This window comes from Saimiri boliviensis, chromosome 10 (assembly GCF_048565385.1).
Source record: "Saimiri boliviensis isolate mSaiBol1 chromosome 10, mSaiBol1.pri, whole genome shotgun sequence".
NCBI classification, from domain to species: Eukaryota; Metazoa; Chordata; class Mammalia; order Primates; family Cebidae; genus Saimiri; species Saimiri boliviensis.
In genome coordinates this window covers 68,518,740-68,531,160 of record NC_133458.1, presented here as the reverse complement: position 1 = coordinate 68,531,160, position 12,421 = coordinate 68,518,740, and the positions used below count along the sequence as shown (strand labels likewise).

The following is a 12,421-nucleotide window of genomic DNA, read 5'->3' as shown; positions in this document are numbered from 1 at the left end:
AGAAGAAAGGATATCAGAGGTCGAAGATCAACTCAATAAAACAAAACGAGAAGGCAAGATGAGAAAAAAAAGGGTAAAAAGGAATGAACAAAGTCTCCAAGAAATATGGGACTATGTGAAAAGACCTAATCTACGTTTCATTGGTGTACCAGAATGTGATGAAGAGAATGAATCTAAGCTGAAAAATAATCTTCAGGATATTATCCAGGAAAACTTCCCCAACCTAGCAAGGCAGGCCAATATTGAAGTCCAGGAAATACAGAAAACACCACAAAGATATTCCTCAAGAAGAGCAACCCCAAGGCACATAATCGTCAGATTCACCAGGGTTGAAATGAAGGAGAAAATGCTAAGGGTAGCCAGAGAGAAAGGTCGGGTTACCCACAAAGGGAAGCCCATCCGTCTCACAGGAGATCTCTCAGTGGAAACCCTACAAGTCAGAAGAGAGTGGGGGCCAATATTCAACATCCTTAAAGAAAAGAACTTTCAACCCAGAATTGCATATCCAGCCAAACTATGCTTCATAAGTGAAGGAAACATAAAATCCTTTGCGAACAAGCAAGTACTCAGAGATTTCATCACCACCAGGCCTGCTTTACAAGAGCTCCTGAAAGAGGCTCTACACATAGAAAGGAACAACCAGTACCAGCCACTCCAAAAATAAACCAAATGGTAAAGAGCATCAACACAATAAAGAATCTATATTAACTAATGGGCACACCAGCCAGCTAGCATCAAAATGGCAGTATCAAATTCACACATAACAATATTAACCCTAAATGTAAATGGACTAAAAGCCCCAATCAAAAAACAAAGACTGGCAAACTAGATAAAAAGCCAAAACCCATCAGTGTGCTGTATCCAGGAAACCCATCTCACATGCAAGGATACACAAAGGCTCAAAATAAAGGGATGGAGGAAGATTTACCAAGCAAATAAAGAGCAAAAAAAAAGCAGGAGTTGCAATTCTTGTTTTTGATAAAATAGACTTTAAAGCAACAAGATCAAAAGAGACAAAGAAGGACACTACATAATGGTAAAAGGATCACTGCAACAAGAAGAGCTAATGATCCTAAATATATACGCACCCAAAACAGGAGCACCCAGATACATAAGGCAAGTTCTTAATGACTTACAAAGAGACTTAGACTCCCACACAATAATAGTGGGAGACTTTAACACCCCATTGTCAATATTATACAGATCAACCAGACAGAAAATTAACAAGGATATCCAGGACTTGAACTCAGACCTGGAACAAGCAAACCTAATAGACATTTACAGAACTCTCCAACCCAAATACACAGAATATACATTCTTCTCAGCACCACATCACACCTACTCTAAAATTGACCACATAACTGGAAGCAAATAACTCCTCAGCAATTACAAAAGAACAGAAATCATAACAAATAGTCTCTCAGACCACAGTGCAATCAAGTTAGAACTCAGAATTCAGAAACTAACCCAGAATCGCACAGCCTCATGGAAACGGAACAACTTGCTCTTGAATGTTGACTGGATAAACAATGAAATGAAGGCAGAAATAAAGATCTTCTTCAAAACCAACGAGAATGAAGACACAACATACCAGAATCTCTGGGACACATTTAAAGCAGTCTCTAGAGGAAAATATATAGCAATAAGTGCCCACATGAGAAGAAAGGAGAGATCTAAAATTGACACCCTATCATCAAAATTGGAAAAGCTAGAGGAGCAAGATAAAAAAAAACTCAAAACCTAGCAGAAGACAGGAAATAACTAAGATCAGAGCAGAACTGAAGGAGATAGAGACACAAAAAACCCTTCAAAAAAATCAATAAATCCAGGAGGTGGTTTTTCGAAAAGATAAACAAGAGAGACAGACCACTAGCCAGATTAATAAAAAAGAAGAGAGAATAACCAAATTGATGCAATAAAAAAATCATAAAGGGGATATCACCACAGATTTCACAGAAATTCAAACCATCATCAGAGATTATTACAAACAACTCTATGCACATAAACTAGTAAACCTGGAAGAAATGGATAAATTCCTGGACACTTGCATCCTCCCAAGCCTTAACCAGGAAGAAGTCAAAACCCTGAATAGACCAATAACAAGGTCTGGAGTTGAGGTAGCAATTAAGAGCCTACCACCCAAAATAAAGCCCAGGTCCAGATGGGTTCACAGCCGAATTCTACCAGACATACAAAGAGGAGCTGGTACCATTCCTTCTGAAACTATTCCAAACAATCGAAAAAGAGGGAATCCTTTCCAAATCATGTTATGAGACCAACATCATCCTGATACCAAAACCCAGCAGAGACTCAACAAGAAAAGAAAACTTCAGGCCAATATCCGTGATGAACATAGATGCAAAAATCTTCAATAAAATACTGACAAGCCAATTGCAACAGCACATCAAAAAGCTTATCCACCATGATCAAGAAGGATTCATCCCGGGGATGCAAGGCTGGTTCAACATACGCAAGTCTATAAACGTAATTCACCACATAAACAGAACCAAAGACAAAAACCACATGATTATCTCAATAGATGCAGAGAAGGCCTTTGAAAAAATTCAACAGCCCTTTATGCTAAAAACCCTCAATAAACTAGGTATTGACGGAACGTATCTCAAAATAATAAAAGCTATTTATGACAAACCAACAGCCAATATCATATTGAATGGGCAAAAACTGGAAGCATTCCCTTTGAAATCTGGCACTAGACAAGGATGCCCTCTCTCACCACTCCTATTCAATATAGTACTGGAAGTTCTAGCTGGAGCAATGAGGCAAGAAAAAGAAATAAAGGGTATTCAAATAGGAAAGGAAGAAGTCAGATTTTCTCTATTTGCAGACGACATGTATATCTAGAAGACCCCTGAAAATTGCCTCAGACTAAAATCTCCTGAAACTGATAAACTTCAGCAAAGTCTCAGGATACAAAATCAATGTGCAAAAATCACAAGCATTTCTGTATACCAATAACAGACTTAAAGACAGTCAAATGAAGAACGAACTGCCATTCACAATTGCTACAAAGAGAATAAAATACCTAGGAATACATGAAACAAGGAACATAAAGGACCTCTTCAAGGAGAACTACAAACCACTGCTCAACGAAATAAGAGAGGACACAAACGGATGGAGAAACACTCCATGTTCATGGTTAGGAAGAATCAATATCGTGAAAATGGCCATACTGCCCAAAGTAATTTACAGATTCAGCGCTATCCCCATCAAGCTACCAATGACCTTCTTCACAGAGCTGGAAAAAAACACCTTAAACTTCATATGGAACCAAAAGAGAGCCCGCATAGCCAAGTCAATTCTAAGCAAAAAGAACAAAGCAGGAGGCATCACACTACTGGACTTCAAACTATACTACAAGGCTACAGTAATCAAAACATCATTGCCGGGCGTGGTGGCTCAAGCCTGTAATCCCAGCACTTTGGGAGGCCGAGGCAGGTGGATCACGAGGTCGAGAGATCAAGACCATCCTGGTCAACATGGTGAAACCCCGTCTCTACTAAAAATACAAAAAACTAGCTGGGCGTGGTGGCACGTGCCTGTAATCCCAGCTACTCAGGAGGCTGAGGCAGGAGAATTGCCTGAGCCCAGGAGGCGGAGGTTGCAGTGGGCCGAGATCGCGCCATTGCACTCCAGCCTGGGTAACAAGAGCGAAACTCCATCTCAAAACAAGCAAACAAACAAACAAAAAACAAAACAAAACAAAAAAAACCATCATGGTACTGGTACCAAAACAGAGATATAGACCAATGTAACTGAACAGAGGCCTCGGAGGCAACACCACACATCTACAACCATCCGATCTTTGACAAACCTGACAAAAACAAGCAATGGGGAAAGGATTCCCTATTTAATAAATGGTGTTGGGAAAACAGGCTAGCCATGTGCAGAAAGCAGAAACTGGACCCCTTCCTGACACCTTACACTAAAATTAACTCCAGATGGATTAAAGACTTAAACATAAGACCTAACACCATAAAAACCCTAGAAGAAAATCTAGGCAAAACCATTCAGGACATAGGCGTAGGCAAGGACTTCATGACCAAAACACCAAAAGCATTGGCAACAAAAGCCAAAATAGACAAATGGGACTTAATCAAACTCCACAGCTCCTGCACAGCAAAAGAAACAGTCATTAGAGTGAATCAGCAACCAACAGAATGGGAAAAAATTTTTGCAGTTTACCCATTTGACAAGGGGCTGATATCCAGAATTTACAAAGAACTAAAACAGATTTACAAGAAAAAAACAAACAAGCCCATTCAAAAGTGGGCAGAGGATATGAACACTTTACAAAAGAAGACATACATGAAGCCAACATACAAAAAAATGCTCATCATCACAGGTCATTAGAGAAATGCAAATCAAAACTACATTGAGATACCATCTCACACCAGTTAGAATGGCAGTCATTACACAAGAGCAGAAAATCAAACACTGTATATTCTCACTCATAGGCGGGTGTTGAACAATGAGAACACATGGACACAGGGAGGGGAGCACTACACACTGGGGTCCGTTGGGGGGAAATGGGGGAGGGGTGTGGGGGTGGGGAGATGGGAAGAGATAGCATGGGGAGAAATGACAGATACAGGTGAGGGGACGGAAGGCAGCAAACCACACTGCCATGTGTGTACCTATGCAACAATCTTGCATGTTCATCACATGTACCCCAAAACCTAAAATGCAATAAAAAATAAATAAATAAATAAATAAAATTAAAAAAAAAAGAATGGCAGTCATTAAAAAATCTGGAGACAACAGATGCTGGAGAGGATGTGGAGAAATAGGAACACTTTTACACTGTTGGTGGGAGTGCAAATTAGTTCAACCATTGTGGAAGACAGTGTGGCGATTCCTCAAGGACCTAGAAATAGAAATTCCATATGACCCAGCAATCCCATTACTGGGTATATATCCAAAGGATTATAAATCATTCTATGATAAGGATACATGCACATGAATGTTCACTGCAGCACAGTTTACAATAGAAAAGACCTAGAACTAACCCAAATGCCCATTGATGATAGACTGGACAGGGAAAATGTGGCACACGTACACCATGGAATATTACGCAGCCATCAAAAATGATGAGTTCATGTCCTTTGTAGGGACATGGATGAACCTGGAAACCATCATTCTCAGCAAACTGACACAAGAGCAGAAAATCAAACACTGCATGTTCTCACTCACAGGTGGGTGTTGAACAATGAGAACACATGGACACAGGGAGGGGAACATCACACACTGGGGTCTGTTGGGGGGAAATAGGGCAGGGACAGAGGGGGGTGGGGACTTGTGGGGGATAGCATGGGGAGAAATGCCAGATATAGGTGAAGGGGAGGAAGGCAGCAAATCACACTGCCACGTGTGTACCTATGCAACAATCTTGCATGTTCTTCACATGTACCCCAAAACTTAAAATGCAATAAATGAAATAAAATAAAAATACAAAAAAAAAAGAACAATAAAAAACAAAGATAGAGGGATGAGGGGGCTCCAAGCCAGGAGAAAAAACCATTTGTGTAGCAGAAAAGTGGTTGATTATATTGGGAGGCTGGAGGAGGCAGTGTCTGATTTACCTAGGGCCCAGGGGATTGGTTTGACCAGGTTTGTGATTCATGTAGGCTGCAAAAAACTGGCCCTTCCACCTTAGTTATTTAATATGCAAATGTGGGTCGCCATGATGATCTGAATATACATGAGTTATCTGGAGGGAACCATGACATGTTGCACATGTGGTGACAAGGAGAAGAGGATGGGAATCAGCTATGTTGGGTGGACCTAGTTTTTAATGGCCTTCATTTGCATATCAAAGCTTGCCAGCCTGGCTCTTTAAGCCAAGTTTTCTGTTAGAAATGGTTTGGGGTTGCTTCTTACTACAAATATAGTTATGGCCCCTGACCAAATTCTCACACCTAGGTCAGACTAAGAATGAAGAGCCAGGAAAAGGGCCCTGCCATCACATCACAAGTTCTTGCCATGAATCTGCTTTCCTCCAAGCCTTCCCCACAGGATCCAAGGGCACAGACTCTCTGGGGATTATCAGACACTGGGTATGCACTAACACTAATTCCTGGAGTTAGTGTTATTACAAGAAAATTTCCACTGAGAATCTTTACTCTTGCTAGCTGCCTAAAAATTATTTCTTAATAACTCTAGTATTACCATGATTAGGCAGCACCAAATATCCCTGCAGGTCAGACCACTGTAATTAACACGCTGGCTTTACTGCCGACTATGGTAGCTACATCCACCTGGCCTCTTACACTCCAACTGCCTGACCCCTGCCACCCCAGCAGCCACCTATCCTCATTAAATTCAGCCCATTTCTATTGCACCGTCTCCCACTTATTCCTGACGTTGCGGTATATCCTATAGATGAATTCATTCAACATCCATTCCAACATCACCTCCCTTGCCTTCCTGTACTCTGGAAAGTGAATTACTGAGTCCCATGATCTTCATGGCAGTCATTTGTAGCTATGTGACATAGTTCTGGACTGTGAACGTACATAGAAGTCCCTGGGGCAGGCTTTTTTTCTGGAATGAGGGCATAATGCCTGGAGATACAGCAATTATCTTGCAACCATGAGGGTGAAAACACGCAGGCCAGTAATGGTAGGGCAAGAAAACAGAAGGACCCTAGTTCCTTGATGGCATCAGTGAGCTGACATACCTGCCCTGGACATTCTACTCCTAGGCATTTTTCTGCCTGAAGCAGATTAAACTCCTTCTTCACTTCTCTAAGTAGGGCTCCCAAATCAATCCCCACCCTAGATGACATCATCATCCTGTTGGTACCTCTCCAGTCTGCCTGTCCTTAGACTTCCAGCTTTCCCCAAACCCCATAGAAGATCAGCAGTCTGTTCTGCTAAGGGAGCCTGGGCCTGACTGGCATAGCTCTCCCTTACTACAGCAGCAATTAATTCAGCTTCGCAACTTGATCAGTCCAAAGTGGCTGCCATTTTGAAAATCTAACAAAGGTACCATATGTACTAATAGAAGCCCTGATACGAGAGCCTGAGCCAAAAGTTGGCTCACGTCCTTCCTCTTCCAAATTTAGGATGGGCACTGTAAGGATAAATATGAATTTAAAATAATAGGTTTAATTCCACCTGTTGAAAATGAGGCAAGAAATTTTCCTCCCCTCCCTTTATGTCAGGTTATTACCTGAAAAAACTTGTAAGTACTTTCTCAGTCTCTTTGAAGTACACACACACACACACACACACACACACTTTTTTTTTTTTTTTTGATAATGAGTTTTGCTCTTGTCTCACAGGCTGGAGTGCAGTGGTGCAATCTCGACTCACTGCAACCTCCACCTCCCACATTCAAGTGATCCTCCTGCCTCAGCATCCTGAGTAGCTGGGATTACAGGCACATGTCACCATGCCTGGCTAGTTTTTCGTATTTTTAGTAGAGATGGGGTTTTACCATGTTGGCCAGGCTGGTCTTGGAACTCCTGCCCTCAGGTGATCCTCCTGCCTTGGCCTCCCAAAGTGCTGGGATTACAGGCATGAACCACTGTGCCCAGCCTGAAATACATAGATAGTTAAAAATTGAATCAGCCTTTTGTCAGCTTTATGACCAATGTCTTTCTCAAGGACCTGGAAGCCATGTCTTTGAAATGTAAACATCACCAGATAGCATACCCATCTCCCAGTCTCTGTGGGATGGTAACAGCCTAACCTCAGTGAGCGCCTTGCACCAAGTTGTAAAAGTAACTCCTGTTTCCACACTGCCCCCACCTCAGAAAAATTGGTATCTTAGATAACACAGATGGTCACATCAATTATCAAGTAAAGTTAGGATGAACTGTGTGTAACCAATGGTACTGTCAAGTTCTCTTAGTTGAGGACTATTTATCTTGAAAACAAACATGTAACAGGCTGTACCTGCTTGGCTGTATAAAGGGGTGAAATTGCCGGGTGTGGTGTCTCACACCTGTAATCCCAGCCCTTTGGGAGGCCGAGGTGGGCGGATCACAAGGTCAGGAATTCAAGATCAGCCTGGCCAACATGAAGAAATCCCATCTCTACTAAAATTACAAAAATTACCCAGGCATGGTGGGTTGTGCCTGTAATCCCAGCTATTCATGGGGCTGAGGCAGAAGAAGGGCTTGAACCCAGGAGACAGAGGTTGCAGTGAAGACGGGTGGATCACGAGGTCAAGAGATCGAGACCATACTGGTCAACATGGTGAAACCCCATCTCTACTAAAAATACAAAAATTAGCTGGGCATGGTGGCGCACACCTGTAGTCCCAGCTACTTGGGAGGCTGAGGCAGGAGAATTGCCTGAACCCAGGAGGCGGAGGTTGCGGTGAGATCGCCGCCATTGCACTCCAGCCTGAGTAACAAGAGCGAAACTCTGTCTCAAAAAAAAAAAAGAAAAAGAAAAAAGAAAAAAGAAAAAAAAAGGTGAAATTTTCTTCTATCTTTGTGGTCTCTTAGCAAAGTGCTTGTGTTCTCATTTAATGTTTATTCAGTAGTAAAACTTTTCTTTCTCTACTACCTTCATGGAGAGGATTCCTGGGTTGAGAGAAGGATTTTGTTTTTTAAATTATATTTCCCCACTTATTACAACTCCAAATATAGTTATAGACAGTGACCAAATTCTCACACCTAGGTCAGACTAAGAATGAAGAGCCAGGAAAATCCTGGCACCTTCACCCTTTATTCTAAAATTGCTGGCTGGGTGCGGTGGCTCACCCCTGTAATCATAGCCCTTTGGGAGGTCAAGGTGGGAGAATTGCTTGAGGCCAGGAGTTTGAGAACTAGCCCAAGCAATATAGTGAGAGCCCATCTCTTTAAAAAAAAAAAAAAAAAAAAAAAAAAAATCTGGACATGGTAGTGCACAACTGTGCTCCCAGCTACTCAGGAGGCTGAGGTGAGAGGATCACTTAAGCCCAGATGGTGGAGGCTGCAGTGAGCTGTGATCACACCAGGGAACTCCACCCTGGGTGACAGTGCCAGACCCTGTTTCAAAAAAAATAAAATTGCTGTCTTTTTCACTCACACCTTCACTATTCATGGGGAGGAGTGTGTAAGGTACAACTGTTTTTGTAAAAAAAAAAACAAACCTATTTGCATCCCGCTTCTGCTAACCAGGTGGCACATAGAAGTTGGTGATTAGAAGTAGAGATGGTGTTATCAGAAGTTGAGGTTAAGATTGTAGCTTTTGGAGCCCAGGCCCCAGCTCTCCGCGGCTTCCTGGGACCCTTTGGCCCCCACACACCCAACTGCAAAGCCTAGGGTTAAGCTGGGGAAAGGGCGTCTCCAGGAAAGACCCCCCCAGGAAAGCCCAGTAGCTCCAAACTCCAAAACACAATGAACTCAGCTCCAGCCTCCGCCCCTCCAGCTGCGGATGAACCCTCTTGTGGTCCGTCTGAGGCTAGGGGACTAAGGGCATCGCCTGGCGAGACTCCAGTGGCCTTTTCTGGCCAGTTTGTGACCGCAACTAGACCGACCACGGCCCCCTCCTCCAGTGCTGGGGGGTGGAGAGGAATGGCCCCACAGAGGAGGCGTGGAGGGAAGTCTGGGCCACCTTGGGGCCTGACCTTTGCTCCCTCTTAAGTGCTCATAACCAGGGTGGTGCCCTGCTTGGCACTGCCACTGGATCCTCTGGCTTATGAAGCCGTCCAGGACTGGTGGGGGGGGCGGGGTGCTTGGTTCTCCTCGTGGGGTCATGCAGAGGGGTTTCCTCGAGATCCCACGCCCCTCTCAGGAAGCCAGAAACGCAGATGCCGGGGCGCTCGGCTCTAACCCGGGCCGCAGCCCAAGGGCAGGGCGGATACCCAGGCGAGACCTAAAAGGCCAGACTTTGACAGCCCCCTACGGACACTGCTGGACTCCGCCAGCAAGAGGCGGCCTTGACGCCAGCCACACTTACCAGCAGGGGCCCCCGAGACCACCCGACGCGCCGTCCTAGCCACAGGCTCCGGCGGGCTCGGCAGAGAACTGCATTCCAAGATGACAATGAGACGCAGCTGACACAATCCTGAGCACCCCCCCACCCCCCCCCCCCCCGCCAGGTAAGCCTGGCGCAACAGGATGGAGAAATTACCCGGTTTTGAAAAGCCCAGCTCAGCCAACAAGGCCCGTGACCGCTCCGCGGGGAGGCAGGCCTCGCCAGGGGCGCACCTGGAAGCGCCCCGCCCCCTGGTCCTCATCTCTGAATCGAAATCGAACCTGGACCCATCTAGATAATTGGAGTGAGCGATTAAGGACGATTCACTCCAACTGTTAGCATTTTTTCCTAAGGTTCTCAGAGGCGGAATTAGCGGGAAGGGAACATTGCGGAATTTCAGGCACCTGTGAACTGAGCCCACTCAACAATCAGCCCTTACTCTTAACCAAACTCAGCAAAGGAAGAAAGACCAAGTTGCTGCAGGTGCGGAGCCACGTGGGTGCAGTCCTCTAGAAACCGGAATTCCGAGTCAGTAGATCTGGAAATGCTATGGTTTGCAGTGGTCAGAGAGTCTTGCTTTTATTTCGTTCACATGATTCTCCGTAGACTGCGACATGAAGTCCAAGAAATAAGCCAATGTTTGTATATTCATAGAAAAAAACATCTGTAACGGTGCACACCGACTGTTAACTATGGCAACGCGGGTATGGGAAACAAGGGAGTTCTACTACATTGATTTTGGGTTTTGTGTTTTTCCAGTTTTATTTATTTACATAATTTAGAAAGCTAATAAAACATGTTTAAAGAAACAAGCTAGAAATTCTTTAAGAACTCTATGGGAAGTATAAATTAATAGATAAATGAAGCCTATGTATTTTCATTCTGTATCAAAATAATCTTGAGTCCTCATTCCTTGGTTTACATAAAGATATCTCTAGAAGAAGAAGAAGAAAAAAAAAAAAAAAAAAAAAGATTGTACTCTTTAGCCAGGCGCGGTGGCTAATGCCTGGAATCTCAGCACTTCGAGAGGCTAAGGCGGGCAGATCACAAGGTCAGGAGATCAAGACCTTCCTGGCTAACACAGTGAAACCCCATCTCTACTAAAAATACAAAAAATTAGTCAGGCATGGTGGCATGCACCTGAAGTCCCAGCTACTCAGGAGGCTGAGGCAGGAGAATCACTTGAACCCAGGAAGCGGAGGTTGCAGTGAGCAGAGGTCTCGCCATTGCACTTCAGCCTGAGCAACAGAGCAAGACTCCATCTCAAACAACAGCAACAGCAACAACAACAAAACAAACAAAAAATAGATTGTAGCTTTTCTGTTATAGTTGGGCAATTACTTCATCAGGCTGTCATGTTTAATAAACAACATAGGTTAGTGATTGCCTCTTTTTTTCTTGAGACATTTTCACTTTTGTCACCCAAGCTGGAGTGCAATAGCGCGATCTTGGCTCGCTGCAACCTCCGCTTCCTGGGTTCAAGCAATTCTCCTGTCTCAGCCTCCTGAGTAGCTGGGATTACAGGCACCCGCCACCACATCAGGCTAATTTTTGTATTTTTAGTAGAGATGGGGAACTCCCAAACTCAGGTGATCCACCCACCTTGGCCTCCCAAAGTGCTGAGATTACAGGTGTGAGCCACTGCACCTGACCAATTGCCTTTTCTTTAACAGAAAAGAAAGAAAATGAAACTACGTAAGTTCAGCTATGTGCAGGGATTCTTTAGAAATAACATTTAGACTTTTAATTTGTATTAGATTCTTTGGACCTAATAGTGTATTTCTCACAATAGCATTTACCCAATTTCTTTTGGATCCTACTTACGGCAGTTCAGCAGTGACATTTCTATGGTATTTTCTTAACTTCTTTAGGCCTCATTTTCTGTATCTGTAGAATGAAGGAGTTAGATTAGATGGTCTCTAAATCCATGTCTACAAAGAATAAGAATCTTTGAAAAATTGTTTTCTTCATTTGGATCACAAGTCACTGTCAATCTGTGAGAATTTGCACTTGAGTTGAAGAAACTAGCTTTATTCACAAAATCAAATCTTATTTGCCTAGAAATGTTCAGCTTACAAAACCTGACAGGAATTCTTTGGAAGTTCCTCTATTGCATTATTCTGATGCTCAGGGCATCAACATGCTGGGATGCTCCCTTGCCTAACCTCTATGCCCAGGGGCCCTGCCTGAGGATGCTGGCAGGATTCTCTAGCTTGCTCTGAAAAACGATGCCATTGCTGCAGCCACTCTTTGGGTTGTCCTTTTATTGCTTGTCCCCATTTCAGTGATTCCTCTGCAAGCTGATACACATAGCATTTAGAGCAGTTTTTCCATTCTTCTGAGTTCCCAAGGCCTTTTCCTAGACTTTCATAATCCAAGACACAAGGACAGGCAAGCCTTATTTCTAGGCTTGGGATATTTGTGCAGATGACCAGAGCTGAGGAAGGGAGACTTGCCTGTGGTAGGCCTGAATGTGTTCTAAGCCTGGA

At 43.7% G+C, this 12,421-nt stretch overlaps 1 protein-coding gene across 2 annotated transcripts in view; it reads right to left on the bottom strand.

Annotated features, from left to right (window-relative positions):
• GATAD1 (GATA zinc finger domain containing 1) overlaps nt 1-12,421 on the bottom strand; it is a 50,863-nt gene that overhangs the window by 20,525 nt on the left and 17,917 nt on the right. For both annotated transcript variants that reach the window (XM_074379434.1, XM_039472675.2), the window contains exon 6: nt 11,757-11,819. The gene's annotated coding sequence lies outside the window, so the exon portion shown is untranslated. The remainder of the gene's footprint in view (nt 1-11,756; nt 11,820-12,421) is intronic.